This window comes from Hylobates moloch, unplaced genomic scaffold (genome assembly GCF_009828535.3).
Source record: "Hylobates moloch isolate HMO894 unplaced genomic scaffold, HMol_V3 SCAFFOLD_13, whole genome shotgun sequence".
NCBI lineage: Eukaryota > Metazoa > Chordata > Mammalia > Primates > Hylobatidae > Hylobates > Hylobates moloch.
In genome coordinates, this window is record NW_026652288.1 from 86,755,736 (window position 1) to 86,774,453 (window position 18,718).

An 18,718-nucleotide genomic window follows, 5' to 3' on the forward strand; every position below is an offset into this window, starting at 1 on the left:
TCAGAAGTAGACACTATAAAAAAAGTTTCCAAATGGAAACTTTATGATTGAAAAAATATGGGAAAAAATTCTAAGACAATAGGAAGTATAGAAAAATGATAGCAAACACTATGATCTTCCTGAATAAGAGATTACACATAGATGACAATAAAATTCTAAGTTTTAATAAAAGAAAATTTTCCCAAAATAAATATCTTTAGCTCTCAAAAGTAATGAAAAAATCTAGAGACCTGTCATCAAGGTGCTTTCAATCCTATTATTCTATGGGTGCCTGAGGTCCACTGAAAACTCTCATGATTCAACTCTGTATAATCTGTGTTACACAAAATTTAAAAGAATGCTAGAGTGCAAATGAGGAGATATGGTTCAATTCTTGGTTCTGTAACTATGACAAAGTATATGATATGGAATCACTTCTCTAAACATCAGTTCTTCATTTGTAAAATGAGAACTAAACAACAGAACTTACTTAGCTTTGTAACATAGTCCCAATATCTAATTTTAGGAACCCTCAGAAAGTCATTCCAGTCTCCCAATATCTCCAGATATTGGCACTAGCCAAGTCCACACATGTAAGTTTTAAATTATCTAGTAGCCACATGAAAAAGTTAAAAAGAAACAGGCAGAATTTACTCTAATAATATTATTTTATGTAACCCAATATATCTGGAACATTATTTCTTATAATCAGTATTTTAAAATTGAGATATTTTACTTTAAAAAAATTAAGTCTTCAAAATCCAACATGCATTTTACATTTATAGCACATCTCAATTCTGACTAGTCTTATTTCCAAGTGTTCAACAGCTACGTATTTCTAGTGGTTACCATACTGGATAAGTCTAAATACAGAAGTGAAACGGTGGGGGAGGGGAGCCAATAGCAAACAAGGGCCAAAGTGTCTCAATATGGGTAGTCTGTCTTACATACATACATACATAAGCTGTATGTCCAGGGGGTAATGAAAGTGTCTGCTCTGTTACATGGCATGGGGTTGGAGCAATGGAAGTCTGTTTTCTGAAATAAATTTTCATCTCTCTACTATAATTAGAGCCCACAATTTTTTTTACAAAAAATAATGGTTTTCTCACCAATAATATTAACAACTTTACATGGTTTTAACTATATTTAAGTAAGATAACTACTCTCTATCACGGAACATATACAGTTGACCCTTGTACAAAGCAGGAGTTAGGGTTATCAACCCAGCCAATCAAAAATCCACATATAACTTCTGACTTCCCAAAAACCTAACTACTAACAACCTAGTTATGACCAGAAGCCTTACTAGTAACATAAACACACACACCTTACATGTTGTAGGGATTAGATGTTGTATTCTTACAATAAAAGAAGCTAGAGAAAAGGTTATTTAAAAAAATCATATGGAAAATATATTTACCATTCATTAAATGGAAGTGAATCATCCTGAGGGTCCTCATCCTCTTCACAAGGCTGAGGAGAAGTTGGTTTTGCTGTCTGAGGGGTGGGAGAGGTAGAAGAGGTGGAAGGACAGGCAGAAAGGCAGGCATACTAGATGCAACTTTATTTTAAAAAAAACCAAGTAGAAGTGAACCCACATAGTCCACACCTGTGTTGTTCAAGGGTCAACTATACTAACCCTTCCATTTTGGGGTTCATTTTTACTTACTGTTTTATTTAAAAAAAAAAAAAATTTAAACTAATCAAAATGGTTTTTGCATTTTTCTCTTACATGTTTAAAGTACCTCTATGTAATCTGTTCTATAATCACAAGCCCTTAGGCTCTAAGTCATTTTAAAAAATATCAGGTTGTAATAAACTCAAAATGATCCCAATAAACATCTGACAGGAAATGAATGCCTAATATATAGAGGATTGTGAAATAAAAACTTTAGCATTCTAACCTTTTTGTTTTAAAGACCCTCCTTACAGGTGCTAGTAAATCATAGGAAAAGAGAGGAAATAGGCATGGTGAAGGATTTCTGTTCCTATGAACCAGGATTAAAATCAAAAGATATAACTAAAATTAACTGGCTTAAGGACAGAAGTTGAAGAAGTGAACAAATGGAATCTGTATAAAACTAGAAGTTCCTGTCCTTTACACACTAACTTTAGTATGTTAATTTCTGTCTCAAGCAAGATTTTTTTTAATCATGCAATATTATCCACTGGACGGATGGATGAATGAAAGGAAAAAAGAATGGGGGGGGGGAAGTCTTCAAATGGCTTCAATACACCATTGAAATAAGAAATGGCCTTCAGGTTCCAATTTTATGGCTATATGGGACCATGCTGTCCAACCCCAAATAGTCAAAATCCAGTAAGACCAAATTTAATATAGTACACCCAAAGAAAATCAGGAAAACTTAAAAATAAGCCAGATAATATTCAGTGATAGGACACCTTTTGTTTTAACATTACCGTGTTAAACATCTATCCCTCTATTGTGGGTGTATGTCCTTGCTCTCACACTACTCTGTGTTTCTCGAGATAAGACAGCTAGTATTTTATTCCTAAATAGTGCTGAGAATTTATAGAAAGGACAGCAAAATTATTTGAAACATGAAAAATGTTTTAAAATGAAAACAGTAATTCACCATAACAAGTTCTACTACAGTTAATATAAATTGAGCACCCCAATCCAAAAATCCAAAATCCAGAATGTTCCAAAATCTGCGATTTTTGGAGCAGTGACATAACGCCACAAGCAGAAGATTCCACACTTGATCTCATATGACAAGTCACAGTCAAAACTCGGGTTCATGCACAAAATTATTTAAAATACTGTATAAAACTGCCCTCAGGCTATATATATAAGGAGTATATGAAACATAAATGAACTTCGTGTTTAGACTTGGATCCTAACCCCAAGATATCTCATTATAGATATGCAAATATTCCAAAATCCAAGTAAATATGAAATCTGAAATACTCTGGTCCCAAGCGTTTTGGATAACCAATGCTCAACCTGTGTAAAGATTAAATCCGTGTAAGAATCCAAGCTTTCTCTGCCTTTCACGTGTTACCACAGTCTTTCACAGCTTCCATTTTAGGCTCAGTTATTTCAGCCTCTAATGACAAAGATACAAGGAATAAGTTAAATATAACTCCAATTTGTGTGTGCTCTGCTTTTCTTCATTTGTTTAAAAAAAAAAAAAAAAGCCTAAAGACTAAGAGGTGTTCAATGTAACCCTCTTACTGTTGATTTGGGAATCAGCTCTCCAGAGGCACACATTCTCAACCAAATGAAAATGGTTCACACAATATCATGTGACAATGTCGTTCTTTCTTCACATTTAATAATACCACTTCCTAATCATGATGGTAAAAGATTAAAAATGAAAATAACAATGAACTTTCCTACAGTAAATAGAACAAATTAATTTGTGGATGCTATATAAAGTAGGTAATAATCATTGACTACATGGATGCTATTATAAGTAGGTAATAATCATTGACTCCTTGCTATGTACCACACTCATCTTGGCAGCGACCTGTTGGCAGAGCCACAACTCCTTGGGGTCTTGTCTTCAGTCTGGCAAGTCATAACTTCTTTCAGTTTTTTTAAGAATCATCAAGTTCTGAGAGAAGGTATGTTAACAAAATACAGCAGGGTGGTTTATGAGTGAAAGAGGTGATTTACTAATTACACTGAGAAATGTAACTGCCAGTAGACTAGAATATTCATCAATGCAGAAGAGGCTGGCAGGGCCCAGCCCACATTCCCTCATCACTCAACTTTCCCAAGCAGCTGGGTAGCTTTTTACTGCAAAGCACCCTGAGGCCAAACAGCAGGTCAGGAGCTGCTGCCCTGCCCTCCGCAAAGCCTAACTGCCTAACTCCCTGACTAAGGAATGGGGGTTAGTGGACAAATTACCCCAGGTTTCTTGCCCCTTGGGTGAAAAAAGAGACATGTTCTACACTGTCCCCCGAGGATGCCACATGATTTGAGTCCAACTGAACAAAAAAATTAGTCTTTCAGGCACTCGGTATCAGCCTCCTTTTCCCTTTCTGGTTTCTCCACAGGAACTTTCTAGATCCACCTTTCCAATAAAGGGTTACATTCAAGGGTCTGGTTCCTCAGGAATCAAACCTAAGAGAACTACTCAGCATCATTCTATTCTTCGTGGAAGAGTCCTGTTGTTAAACCAAATTAATTTTTAGAAGTTGCGGGATGACTATACAATCAGAACAAGAGGAAATAGAAGGGCTCCAGGGATTGATCGACACAGTTGGTGGAATTTTCTGGAAAATAAGAATCTATCTTTGCAACAGTTCAAAGAAAAAGATATGCAAACAGTTCTAAAATAAACTAGCAAACAGTTACAAAATAAATGAAAATATGCAAATTAGAACCATAGTGAAATACTATTTCTCACCTATCAGATTAAAAGACATATATGTATCAAAAAAGACATCATATATACTGTCTGCTAATGGGGAAAGAGGGAACCTCGTATATTGCTGGAAGGAAGATAAGACAGCATAATGCTTTACAGAAGGGAATTTGGCAAACTGACATGCACATTTCATGCTCCTATCTAAAAACGTACACTCTTGAAACAGCTATCTGTGTAATGGAGTAGAATGCAGCTGTAAAACAATGAATAAAGACTATCTACATCCTGCTATGAAGCGATCTCCAGAATATTTAAGAATACACATGGATTTGTTTACATTTGAGCAAGATAAACCAAAAATAGTTTGATTTTTAAAACTTGGTTACTTACAAAAGGAGGAAGGAAGAATGTATCTCACTTTGAAGTGGTATAAATGTTTCCTCTGATTATAAAACAAAATTAAAACAAATATTTTTAAATCCTAAATACTAAAAATAAAATGAAACAAATTGGCCTGACCCCGGCATAGTGGCTCAGGCCTATAATCCCAGCACTTTGGCAGGCTGAGGCCAGGAAGATTGCTTGAGCCCAGGAGTTCAAGACCAGCCTGGGCAACACAGGGAGACACTTGTCTCTACTAAAAAAAAAAAAAAAAAAAAAAAAAAAATGTCAGCCGGGTGTGGTGGTGGCTCACATCCGTAATCCAGACACTTTGGGAGGCTGAGGCAGGTGGATCACGAGGTCAGGAGATAGAGACCATGCCGGACAACATGGTGAAACCCCGTCTCTATTAAAAATGCAAAAATTAGCTGGGCATGGTGGCATGCACCTGTAGTCCCAGTTGCTCAGGAGGCTGAGGCAGAAGAATCACTTGAACGATTGAGGCGGAGGTTGCAGTGAGCCAAAGTCGCTCCACTGCACTCCAGCTGGGCGACAGAGCGAGACTCCGTCTCAAAATAAAATAAAATAAAATAAAATAGAAGTTAAAACAATTAGCCAGGCATGGTGGCACGCACCTGTGGTCCCAGCTACTTTGGGAGGCTGAGGTGGGAGAATCGACTGAGCCCAGAAGGTCAGGGCTGCAGTGAATCACGATCATGCCACTGCACTCCTACCTGGGTGACTGAGTGACACCTAGTTGAAGAGAAGAAAAGAAAGAAAAAGAAGAGGGAGAGGGGAAGGGAAGAAGAAAAGGGGAAGGGGAGCAGGAATTGGGGAGTAGGGGAGGGTAGGGACAAGCTGACCCAACTATATATCAAATTGGTGGTGGGCAGGGGGGCAGATTACACAAGGACTTACTTTAAAACGTAATACTTAGCTGTAATCCAACTGAGATGTGGACAAAAAAAGAAAAATGAAAATAACAGTCACTACTCATACTGGTTAAATATACATTTATAAATATAAAAATATGTATAATTTTATATTATGTTTATTTTCTATATTTACATGTACTTAAAGTACTTATAAAGTACATGTACTTTATATGTCATTTATACTCTATTTTTGTTTAATACATTATTTTCTATTATGTTTACATATTAACTATTGCATATTATATAATATAAACATTCTTTTTCACTAAAAGGGAATCAGGACTTCTTAGAGACATAGCTCACCTGAGGACCAATGAAGGGCATGTACAAGATGAGCTTTGGCCAACATCTTGTTTTGTCAGAAAGCAAGGAAGCTACCAGAGAGAGAATACTAGAGGCGCGTCCAAAAAAGACTCAGCAGTCAACTTGAAAAGGCTCTTTTGGCCAAGGCAATGACATCAATAAGAATACAAACTACAGTGCAATAAAACATATCAAATGCTTAAATCCACAAGCTCACAATAACTCAAAAAAATCCTCACTTGTTACCTAGAAAGGTATTCAACAATCCTAGCAAGGCTTCCATGAAACAACTCAGTACGTTGAAAACTGGTAAATAAAAGAAAGAATCATGCATTTCATATGCCTTCCCTGTGCAATCTGTGCCACAGAGTAATGAAATATCTGTTGGGGAAAGTTTCTCTTTATAGAAATGTTACACATAATAAAAGCTTGATATAAGTGGAATATCAACATTCTGTTTGCCCTCATGGAAATAATGGTTCTAGGAATGATCATCAATGTCGCCTACTGTCAGGAATAAAAAAACAAACATTGGGTGCTTCTTTATGCAAGCATACAGTAAGTGTCCTTTATCTAAAACGATTGGGACTACAAGTGTTTCAGATTTTGAAATATCTGCAGTATTTAGCACTCCCAGTCTGAAAATGTGAAATCCAAAATGCTCCAATGAGCATTTCCTTTGAGTGTCGTGTTAATGCTCAAAAAATTTCAGATGGAGCATTTCAGATTCGAGCTATTCCATCTATACTTAGCACCACCTGTGAAATATTCTGCCACCCCAACCTCCCAAAATAATAAAGGAAAAAAACTAAATTAAGATTAGATTAATCTTAATTAATTAGATGAAGCCTTTAGCTATAACCACCAATTTACAGAAAATATAAGGGAAAGATGAATATTATACTACAGGAATCTAATTCGTAAAATACAGAATGTAGAAAACTTCACAGGACAAATAAAAGGGAAAAAATAGGTAGAAGCATAACTATACACAGTAACCAAACATAATGTGTAAGTTTTGTTGATTCTGTAAAAACATATTAGGAGCAGTTCAGAAAAATTAAAGCTAAGTAGATAGTTGGTAGTGTTAAGAAATTATTGTCGGCACCTCACACCCATTAAGATGGGCACTAGCAAACAAACAGCAAATGTTGCCCAGTGTGTAGAACCCTGTTGCACTGCTGGTAGGAATGTAAAATAGTGCTGCTGCTCTGGAAAGAGTACAGAAGTTTTTCAAGGAAAAAAAAAAAAAAACCTAGAATTACCATATGATCCAGCAATCCCTCTTCTGAGATCCCAAAAAGAATTCTAGTTCTAAAAAGAGTTGAAATCAAGATTTCACAGAGATTTGCACATCCATGTTCAAAGCAGGACTATTCATAACAGCCAAAAGGTGGAAGCAACCCAAATGTCTACCAACAGATGAATGGATAAAGAATATGTGGTATGACTTCTATTCAACATAGTACTTACTGGAAGTCCTAGCCAGAGCAATCAGACAAGAAAAGACATCAAGGGCATCCAAATCGGTAAAGAGGAAGGCAAACTGTTGCTGTTTGCTGATAGTATAATTGTATACCTAGAAAACCCTAAAGACTCCTCCAAAAAGCTCCTAGAAGTGATAAATGAATTCAGCAAAGTTTCCAGATACAAAATTAATGTACACAAATCTAACTCTTCTATACATCAACAGCAACCAAGTGGAGAATCAAATCAAGAACTCAACCCCTTTTACAGCTACTGTAATAGCTGCAAAAATAAAATAAAATACTTAGGAATATACCTAACCAAGGAGATGAAAGACCTCTACAAGGAAAACTACAAAACACTGCTGAAAGAAATCATAGATGACACAAACAAATGGAAACACATCCCATGTTCATGGATGGGTAGAATCAATATTGTGAAAACGATCATACTGCCAAAAACAATCTACAAATTCAATGCAATTCCCATCAAAATACTACCATCATTCTTCACAGAAGTACAAAAAACAGTCCTAAATTCCTATGGAATCAAAGAAGAGCCCACATAGCCAAAGCAAGACTAAGCCAAAAGAACCAGAACCAATCTGGAGTCATCACATTACCTGATCTCAAACTATGCTATAAGGCCATAGTCACCAAAACAGCATGGCACTGGTATAAAAATAGGTACATAGGCCAAGGGAACAGAACAGAGAACCCAGAAATAAAGCCAAATACTTACAGCCAACTGATCTTCGACAAAGCTAACAAAAACATGAAGTGGGGATAGAACACCCTATTCAACAAATGGTGCTGGAAGAATTGGCAAGCCACATGTAGAAGAAGGAAACTGTATCCTCACCTCTCACCTTACATAAAACTCAACTCAAGATGGATCAAAGAGTTGAATCTAACACCTGAAACCATAAAAATTCCAGAAGATAACATTGGGAAAACCCTTCCAGACACTAGCTTGGGTAACGACTTCATGACCAAGAACCCCAAAGCAAATGCAACAAAAACAAAGATAAATTAAGATGGGACTTAATTATTAACTAAAACCTTCTGCACAGCAAAAGAAACAATCAGCAGAGTAAACAGACAACCCAGAGAGTGAGAGAAAATCTCCACTATCTATACATCCAACAAAGGGCTAATATCCAGAATCTACAAGGAACCCAAACAAAGCAGCAAGAAAAAAACAAATAATCCTATAAAAAAAAGTGGGCTAAGGACATGAATAGACAATTCTCAAAAGAAGATATACAAATGACCAACAAACATGAAAAAAATACTCAATATCACTAAAAATAAGAGAAATGCAAATCAAAACCACAATGTGATGCCACCTTACTCCTGCAAGAATGGCTGTAATCAAAAAATGAAAAAATAATAGATGTTGGTGTGGACGTGGTGAAAAGGGAACACTTACACTGATGGTGGGAATGTCAACTAGTACAACCACTATGGAAACCAGTGTGGAGATTCCTTAAAGAACTAAAAGTAGAACTATCATTTGATCCAGTAATCCCACTACTGGGTATCTACCCAGAGAAAAAGAAGTCATTATACGAAACAGACCCTTGTACACGCATGTTTATAGCAGCACAATTTGCAACTGCAAAACTATGGAACCACCCCATCAGTCAACAAGTGGATAAAGAAATTGTGGTATGTGTATATACACCATGGAATACTATTCAGTCATAAAAAGGAATGGAATAATGGCATTCATAGCAACCTGGATGAAATGAGAGACCATTATTGTAAGTGAAATAACTCAGGAATGGAAAACCGTAACGTTGCACGTTCTCACTCATAAGTGAGAGCTAAGCTATGAGGAGGACGCAATGGCATAAGAATATACAATGGATCTTGTGGACTAGGGGGAAAGGGTGGGGGATGGAGAGGGATGAAAGACTACACATTGGGTACAGTGTACACTGCTTGGGTGATGAGTGCACCAAAATCTCAGAAATCACCACTAAAGAACTTATCCATGTAACCAACCACCACCTATTCTCCCAAAAACCGACTGAAATAAAAAAGAATAAAAAATAAAGTAAATGCAGTATATACATACAACGGAATCTCATTCTGCCTTAAAAAAACAAGGAAATAATGTCACAGGCTACAATACAGATGAACCATCATGACATTATGTTAAATAAAAGCAGCCAATCTCAAAAGACAAATACTATATGGTGCTACCTATATGAGGTATCGAGCAAACTCAGAAACAGAAATAAAAGGTTGTTGCCAGAGGATGGGCTGGGGGAATAGGGGGGTGTTGGGAACTTGCAGGGGGGTAGGAGAGGGCGGGTGCTGTTTAATGGGTATACGGTTTTGGTTTTGTGGTGAGCCCAGATCACACCACTGCACTTCAGCCTGGGCAACAGAGTGAGACTGTCTCAAAAAATAATAAATAAAAAGTCAAAATAATAATATACACCGGCTGGCCAATGGGTCCTACTAATGCAATATGAGATAATTACAAAAAAGCATTTATGAAACATTTTATATAGGAAAGCAGCTATAAATCATGATTTAAGGTGCAATTAGATTTTTTTTTTTTTTTTCGGAGATGGTGTCTCACTTGTCACCCAGACTGGAGTGCAGTGGCTTACTGCAACCTCTGCCTCCCAGGTTCAAGGGATTCTCTTGCCTCAACCTCCCAAGTAGCTGAGATTACAGGCATGTACCAACACGCCTGGCTAATTTTTGTATTTTTAGTAGAGATGGGGTTTCACCATGTTGGCCAGGCTGGTCTCGAACTCCTGATCTCTCAAGTGATCTGCCTGCCTCGGCCTCCCCCAAAGTGCTAAGATTATGGGCATGAGCCACTGCACCTGGCCGTAAAGTGCAATTAGATTTAAAATTAGTTGTGTCTAGGTAAAAGAAGAGTGAAGGCAAAAAAGGATGTTATGAATCCCTCACATTATTTTAATAAGAACAATGTTCAATAAGGGAAAGAAAAACGTTTGAGGAGATGGATATCCCACTTATCCTAACTTGATCATTTTATATTTATACAAGTATCAAAAGATCACATGTACCCTAAACAAGTACAACTACTATATATCAACTTTTTAAATTTTAAGAGAAAAAAACACTGTTGAGGGTAGGTAGGGAGGTGGTAGAGGTAACTGTATATAATCACACTAAGCACTCTGGCATTTTCAGAGAAAATAAATATGACATACTACACAGCACAGGTTCAACCCAGATTATTATTGCATTTCTGAGGGTCATGGGAAAATCACACCATTTTGAACCAATACCTATAAATTTACTAGCACATCTGTGAAAATGTATAGAAATGGCTTCAGTGTCCTTAGCTAGACTGTAAGCAAGTTTGCTGTAATCTTGGTCTCCTTCATCTCTAACACACACTAACATACACACACACACACACACACACACACACACTTAAATTTCTGTGATCATGACATTAAAATGATTTCAGAGATTTTCAACAAAACTGACAAACATGTTTGGGATGATCTAATTTAAAATATAGTCCATGAGCAGTTATAAAAACAGTCTATGTGAGTAGCACATAAAAATTTTTCACTTAAGGATAGGCACTTGTAAGAGATAGGTAGCTTCATGACACCTGTATCTCAGATACCCAACTGGTTTGACTGCCAAGGGAGACGTGCCACAAATACTAAGGATCTGACAACAAAGAGGAGTAACAGGTTTCAAATGTGAACTTCATTTGAACAAAAACTTCATGTGAACAAAAAGCCAAGAGCAGACACTCCAAATACCAAAGTTGATTTACCATGGATCTTTCTTTCATGAGAAACTCTAGTGCTCCCTGGGAAACAGCAGATCTAGTGGTTAATGAGTTGCCAGAGCAATCTAAAGACCCCAGCAAGTGCTTTATAAATTAACAAAAACCATGTCATCCTTTGTGGTAGGTAAAGCTTGGCTTGGGGGGTGGGGACATCTTATTTTCTTCAACATGTCCTATCAACCCCTGAGAGAGAAAAGAGTAAGGAGTGAGGAGGAGAGGAAAGGGAAGAGGGTGAGCAGGATGCAGCGCAGGAGAACAGGGAAAGGAAGAGGTCAACCTTTTTTCCCCAATGGGAATTCAGAAGAGTTTAGACAGAGAAAATCCTCCTCCTATCAACATACTGAAAAAAATCCATCTCTAATAGGAATTATTTCTGGGAATATTTTCACAAATATCTTACCCACTTATTCTGGTTCTTAACTTTTAATAGTTTTTCTTTCAGACTGATACATCATTTCCCACCAAATTCTATAAACCTCAGTTTCTATGCCTCCCTAATTTAGTAAAAATAAAATGTTGGTAATGAACTACAGAAAATATTTATAAATGTAAGATGTTATTATTTGATTCTTTAAAAAAGTAAAAATTCATTTATCTTCTATTTATCCCCAAAATACACAACATTATTTTGGTAAGAAATTATTTTTTAAGAGAGAATCACTCTGACTTCTAGTTAACAATGATAAGCACCTGACATACAGCTAGAATAAACCTTAGAAATTAAGTCCAATTCCATCACCTAAGTTTTATAAGAGTATCTGCCAAAAGTCAAAGATTCATAGTATATTCAGGAAATAAAGCAAATGCCAGCTCCCACAGAGTTCAGTACTCTTTCCGCTATATCACATGATTGCCATTTATATTCTACAGTGAAAGGCTTCTTAAAAATGTTTTTAAATAGATAAGAATGACTCTCCTTAAAATGATTAATTATAACAAGTAGAATCCTAGCCATTTAAATGCACGTAACTAAAAAATATTAGGATAAATGCAATATACAAAAACAATCTATTTTAGTGAAATGATGGACAAAAATAGAAGAGCAAAATGCCACTGTTGTATTTTTAACAAGAAAATACTATTCACGAAATATAGTTCATTTGACAAAACACAAGACCATCACGACATAACAGTATTTTTCATCCTGATGACCATAGCTAAGACGTTTTTAAAACTACAGAACACAGAAATCCTCAGCTGGACATGGTGGCTCACACCTGTAATCCCAGCACTTTGGGAAGCTCAGGTGGGCGGATCACCTGAGGTCAGGGGCTCAAGACTAGCCTGGCCAACACGGTGAAATCCTGTCTCTTACTAAAAATACAAAAAATTAGCTGGGCGTGGTGGTGCATGCCTGTGATCCCAGCTACTTGGGTGGCTGAAGCAGGACAATCGCTTTAAGCTGGGAGGTGGAGGAGGTTGCAGTGAGCCAAGATCACGCCATTGCACTCCAGCCTGGGCTACAAGAATGAAACTCCATCTCAAAAAAAACATAAAAAGGAAATAGAAATTTTCACAAGTAGCAATTTTTCCTTTACCAAATATTCAAAAGTTATTTTTAAATACTTTAAACTACATATATTTTAAAAGAATAAAAATTAAAAAAAAAAAACACTTACTTAGCTTGGGAACACATGTATTTTGTCAAATTGTGAGAAACTTTCAAAATCCTCAAAAGATTCTAAAAACAAGAGAATACGAAACACTCTGACATTGGGAGTTGGAGAGTCTTACCATTGGCAGTGCATTGATGTGGGGATGTGCAACTGAATATCCGGTCACCGCCAATCACAAGTTGCTGTTGTTGATGCTGAGGAAAAGGAAAGTAAAGTATTCAATGTGCCCTAAAACAAATTCAGTTTAAAAGATTTTCCATACCAAATGTTACATGTTTGAAATATTCTTTAAGGTCCCTATCAGTGAATTTCTTTCTCCCCCAAGTAATTGTTATCATAAACAACAGCAGCAACTTTTGAGTGCTTAATACTCCGCAAGTCTTTAGAACGTTCATAAGAGGTTGGCACAGTGAACAAAATGAGATTCATCTGCACACAAGTGGTCTCACCACCAGTCAGCTCAACTCGTGTAATTATTATTGCATTACGGTCCAATTAGTATGTTCATAATCTATAATCATGGGCCACCAAGAATGGCATAAACTTGCATTCTATATCCTGTTTAATAATAAATATATCATTGGTTTAGAAACAATTTCAATCAAAACTTACTAACTTTCATCTCTTTAGACTTTACACTTTATAGGGCTTATCCAGTTTTCTCAATTGCTAAGTCAGGGCACATTATATTCCACAAACCCTTTGTGTAAATATAAAAGTTAAACTTCGAGGCCAGGCACGGTGGCTCACACCTGTAATCCCAGCACTTTGGGAGGCCGAGGCAGGCGGATCACCTGAGGTCAGGAATTTGAGACCAGGCTGGCCAACATGGTGAAACCCCATCTCTACTAAAAATACAAAAATCAGCCAGGCGTGGTGGTGGGCACCTGTAATCCCAGCTACTCGGGAGGCTGAGGCAAGAGAATTGCTTGAACCCGGGAGGCGGAGGTTGCAGTGAGCCAAGACTGCACCACTGCACTCCGGCCTGGGGGACAACAGTGAGACTTCGTCTCAAAAAAAAAAAAAAAAAGTTATACTTCACATACCATGTCAGAGGAGACTCTTAGTTGGAACACTGACACCAGTACAGTTTCCGCCATGGAGTACCGTTTTGTAAAGTGTAAAATCAAGCTGACACCACAGAAAGGAGTTTACTACGATATATGGGAGGTTTAGCTCCTACACCAATTAGGTGAAGTAAGAAGATAACTAAGTAAATGATGATTATGCCACATACACTATCCCACCGATCCCTGGTGCTTCAAAACAGGGCGTGGGCGTGAGCCCCCAAGGTTTGTTGCCTAGAGGCACTTGTGAGCTACTTGGTAGGTCCTTTCTAGCAGACTGAGGAAATGTTCTTTAGACATCATGACTAGATACCACTAGGCTCTGTTTACCTCAAGGTCATTTGTTATGAATGTCGACTATTTCAGTATAAAGTTTTTGTCACTTTTTGAGCTAAAGTTACATAGGGCTGCTTGTTATCTAAAAATCAACAGAGCATTTTTGTCACAAAAATTTTTGGCATACATGCATTCAATTTATTTATTTAACAGGTACTACTAAATAACGTGTATTTAAAAACACATACAAGAGGTCAGGCACAGAGACTCATGCCTGTAATCCCAGCACTTCGCGAAGCCAAGGCGGGCCGCTTGAGCTCAGGAGTTCGAGATCAGCCTGGGCAACATGGTGAAATCCCATCTCTACCAAATATACAAAAAACCAGCCAGGCATGGTGGCGCATGGCTGTGGTCCTAGCTACTCAGGAGGCTGGGGCACGAGGGTCACTTGAGCCTGGGAGGCGGAGGTTGCAGTGAGCTGAGATGGCCATGCCACTGCATTTCAGTCTGTGTGATAGACTGAGACTCTCCCTCAAACAAACAAGAAAAATTCCCAACATAAGTAAAAGGCAGATAAATTATTTATTTATTTACAGTGCTATATTTTTGTTCATAACATTCTATATCCTTAATGTCTTAATGATAGTTTTACATCATTTACTGGTATCTAAAGGTACCAACTTAATCGTAGAACAAAGCGCATCAATACCAACAGTGAATAATGTACTTTTTTTTTTTTTTTTTTTTTGAGACGGAGTCTCACTCTGTCACCCAGGCTGAAGTGCCATGGCATAATCTCAGCTCATTGCAACCTCCACCTCCTGCGTTCAAGTGATTCTCCTGGTCTCAGCCTCCCGAGTAGCTGGCCCTACAGGTACAAGCCACCACACGCCTGGCCAATTTTGGTATTTTTAGTACAGACGAGGTTTCACCATGTTGGCCAGACTGGTCTCAAACTCCTGACCTCAAGTGATCCACACGTCTAGACCTCCCAAAGTGCTGGGATTACAGGGGTGAGCCACTGCGCCGGGCCGAATAATCTAGATTTCAAACATCTTTCTTGATAATCGCTAATTTTTTTCAGACATCTATAGAATGATTAGATAATAGGAAGAGAAGAGTTCATTCTTGTAGTTTAAGTATTGGCTCTGCCATTTTTTTTTTCTTTTTTTTTTGAGATGGAGTCTTGCTGTTGCCCAGGCTGGAGTGCAATGGCGCAACCTCAGTTCACCTGAGTAACTGGGACTACAGGCGTGCGCAACCATGCCTGGCTAATTCTGTATTTTTTAGTAGAGATGCGGGTTTCTCTATGTTGGTCAGGCTGGTCCCGAACTCCCAACCTCAGGTGATCCGCCCGCCTTGGCCTCCCAAACTGCTGGGATTACAGGCGTGAGCCACCATGCCCAGCCATGATAATCGCTATTTTTTCCAGACATCTGTTAAATGATTAGATTATAGCAAGTGAAGAGTTCGCTCTTGTAGTTTAAGTACTGGCTCTGCCATTTTCTTGTTTCTTACTATTTTGGTTTTAGATGCAATTATTTTTTTTGCAAGATTAACTCATGAGCCTGTTTTGGTGAGGCTTGGTTAAAACTAGGTAATAAAATCTACAAATCTATGTAATTAAACACAAGTGAATACATACTGTGTTTTAATTGTGTCCCTCAAATTTCATGTGTTGGAGACTTAATCCCCAAATTCATATGCTGATGGCATTTGGAGGTGGGGCCTTTGACAGGAATTAGTATTAGGATAAGGTCATCAGGGTGTAGCCCCCATGATGGGACTGGCTGCTTTATAAGAAGAGCAAGAGGGACCTGAGCTGACTCGCTCTTGCCTTCTTGCCATGTGATGCCCTCCGACATGTTATAAAGCAGTAAGAAGGCCCTTCCCACAGGCGGCCCCTCAAGCCTGGACTTTCTAGCCTCTGGAACTATAAGAAATTAATTTATTTTCTTCATAAATTACCCAGTCTATGGTATTCTGTTATAACAACAGAAAATGGACTAAGACAAATAAACTTGCAATACTAAGCTGAAATAATAGCAATTCCAGGAAACAGAATGAATGAATGGATGTATCACCGGTACTTTGTGGAACCTCCACTTTTTCCTCCAAATAGCATTATGTACAATATGTTCTACACGACTCTCTTATACTAGAACCAAATGAAGGCACAAATTTGAACCCCTGTATTAACCATTAGAATTTTTTTTTTTACTTTGAAATGAACATAAATAAATGAACATAAACTGACTAATAAGATATGGTACACATATAACACACAAACTTACATACATCTACCTTTATAGAATTTAGTGCTAAATCAGATCATTCTTCCAGTTTCTTTTTCTAACTTTTCGGTCATCAGTGAGTCTCTCATCACCCTCATAGATGTATCTAAATCTCGGTTTTCACTAATTACCTTTTCTCTACCTTTGTCTTCATTCATTTAACTTTTCCTATTAATCTTTAATTCCCACCCCCCATTTCTGTTCCCCGTCTTCCCATGTGCAACCTTCCTAATATGTTTGATATGCATCTTTTTGTTAGTATGTACTTTTAGAAAATGTTTATTGTTTTGTGTGCAAAAAATAAAATAAAATAAAAAAACTTTTCCTATTAATACTACAAGTCCTTAAGGAGAAAGACCACAATAGTGATTTAATAGTTGATGACATGGTTAAAAAGTATTTGATTCTAGGATTTGAAGGGTGAATAAATATGTGAAAAATGGTATACCAACTGCACCTGCAAATTAATCTGGAAAATTTCTAGAAACATATGCAGGGCCATATTTTTTTATTTCTGAGATGTTTTCCTAGTCAACTCATTTACCTATGTCCTAGCCATCGTGCAATGCATTTTATAAAGCACACCACGTAAATTAAAATAAGTATCTAAATTTTAGAAGATATAATGATATACTTTACAAAGGAATTACAAAACTTAAGGTGCATTTAAGATAGTCTGACAATGTATATTGAAACTACTGAAACTATTTGTATTAAAGGAATTCAAGTCCAAAACATGTGTGTCCTGTCTATCTGCATTTCTACTTTTACTCAACATTCTCTACTCTCACCACAGCAGATCACTGTGTGCAGTGTTATCTGCACTCTTTGGCTGCCCTGACATTCCTCGTTCCTCACCAGAAATGTCCTTCTGACTATGGTTCTGCTCACAAATCTTCCTATCCCTCCTTCAAAGATCAGGCCAAATCAGCTTCCTCCATTAATTATCCACCCCACCATCCAGAGAGAGAAATGAGCCCCAGCTTAACATATCTCCCTTTCCACAACCGCATAGTGCCTTATTCTTTAATCATGCCTCTCTGATCAAATTTCTAGAGACCTAGGACTGACTTAATCATCTTGCTGTTCCCTAACAGAACTAAGAATAATGCCTTGAACATATATGATTCTTAAGATACATGTTGATAAAACGTTACAGTATCTAGATATTGAGAAATAGATACAAACATATTTGAAAATAAAATGCAGTAGAGACTGAACTACTGAACAAATAAATCACACTGGGAAGGAAAAACTCACCAGTGGATTGTTATTTTGAAAATGCTTGAGAGAACCTGGTTATATACCAGTAATTTTAATACCACTTCCAGAAGGTGACCAAGAAGGTGGATCTTCCATCATTAACAAAAAACTCAAGAAGTACATGATCAGATTATTAGTGTAAAAACTATCACCTCCTTTGTGTACTACATAAACTAAATCTATTTACTTTTTGTAATAAAATAAATGGCTGTAAGGTTTGTGTTTTGTCTCCAAACAAAAAGCTTTGCTTCCAAAAATGTATTTCAGAGCATTTTATCTAAAGTAAATGAAGTATTAATTTCAGATAAGGCTTACAGCATAGAAAGACACTGTTGACTTAGCAGACATCTTCTAAGATCTGCCACCTACGCACAATTAGGAAGTTTTTTTAAGATGGAAAAATTCTAGAGAACAGCAAATGATATATTTTGACTGTTCTTCAAAAATACTACACTGCAGTCTCCAGAAGTAAATTTATTTAATTTATAGATAACTTTGAAAAGCTAATGGACATTACGGGCCCTCTTCCTAGACAAAGGTACAAACACAATAAAACCTTATTTATTATTTAAGGTAGCAACACACTCTAATCTATAACCTAGTGGTCAGTAACAAGTTCAAGGAAGTATATCTGGTATCCTTAATAAATAAAGTTAAAATTATTTTGTTTTGATGTACAGAATTTGGGAAAGTCATCCCATGAATTAAGAGAAAAATATAATCCCAGCACTTTGGAAGGCCAAGGCAGGGAGATCACTTGAGGTCAGAAGGTTCGGGCAGATCACTTGAGGTCAGAAGGTTAAACCTGGCGAACATGGGGAAACCTCATCTCTAATGAAAATACAAAAATTAGCCAGGTATGGTGGCAGACGCCTGTAATCCCAGCTACCCGGGAGACTGAGGCAGGAGAATCACTTGAACCCAGGAGGCAGAGGTTGCAGTGAGCTGAGATCACACCACTGCATTCCAGCCTGGGTGACAGAGCAAGACTCT

The 18,718-nt window shown here is 37.3% G+C and overlaps 1 protein-coding gene across 8 annotated transcripts in view; it reads right to left on the reverse strand.

Moving 5' to 3' along the window:
• The window catches only part of TBL1XR1 (TBL1X/Y related 1), a 175,272-nt gene that overhangs the window by 60,564 nt on the left and 95,990 nt on the right, over positions 1 to 18,718 (reverse strand). For 2 of the 8 annotated variants that reach the window (XM_032174027.2, XM_032174023.2), the window contains exon 2: positions 12,944 to 13,019. The exons of 2 other annotated variants lie outside the window; for them this stretch is intronic. The gene's annotated coding sequence lies outside the window, so the exon portion shown is untranslated. 4 more of the 8 variants (XM_058426819.1, XM_058426818.1, XM_058426820.1 and 1 more) reach the window with 4 other exon arrangements.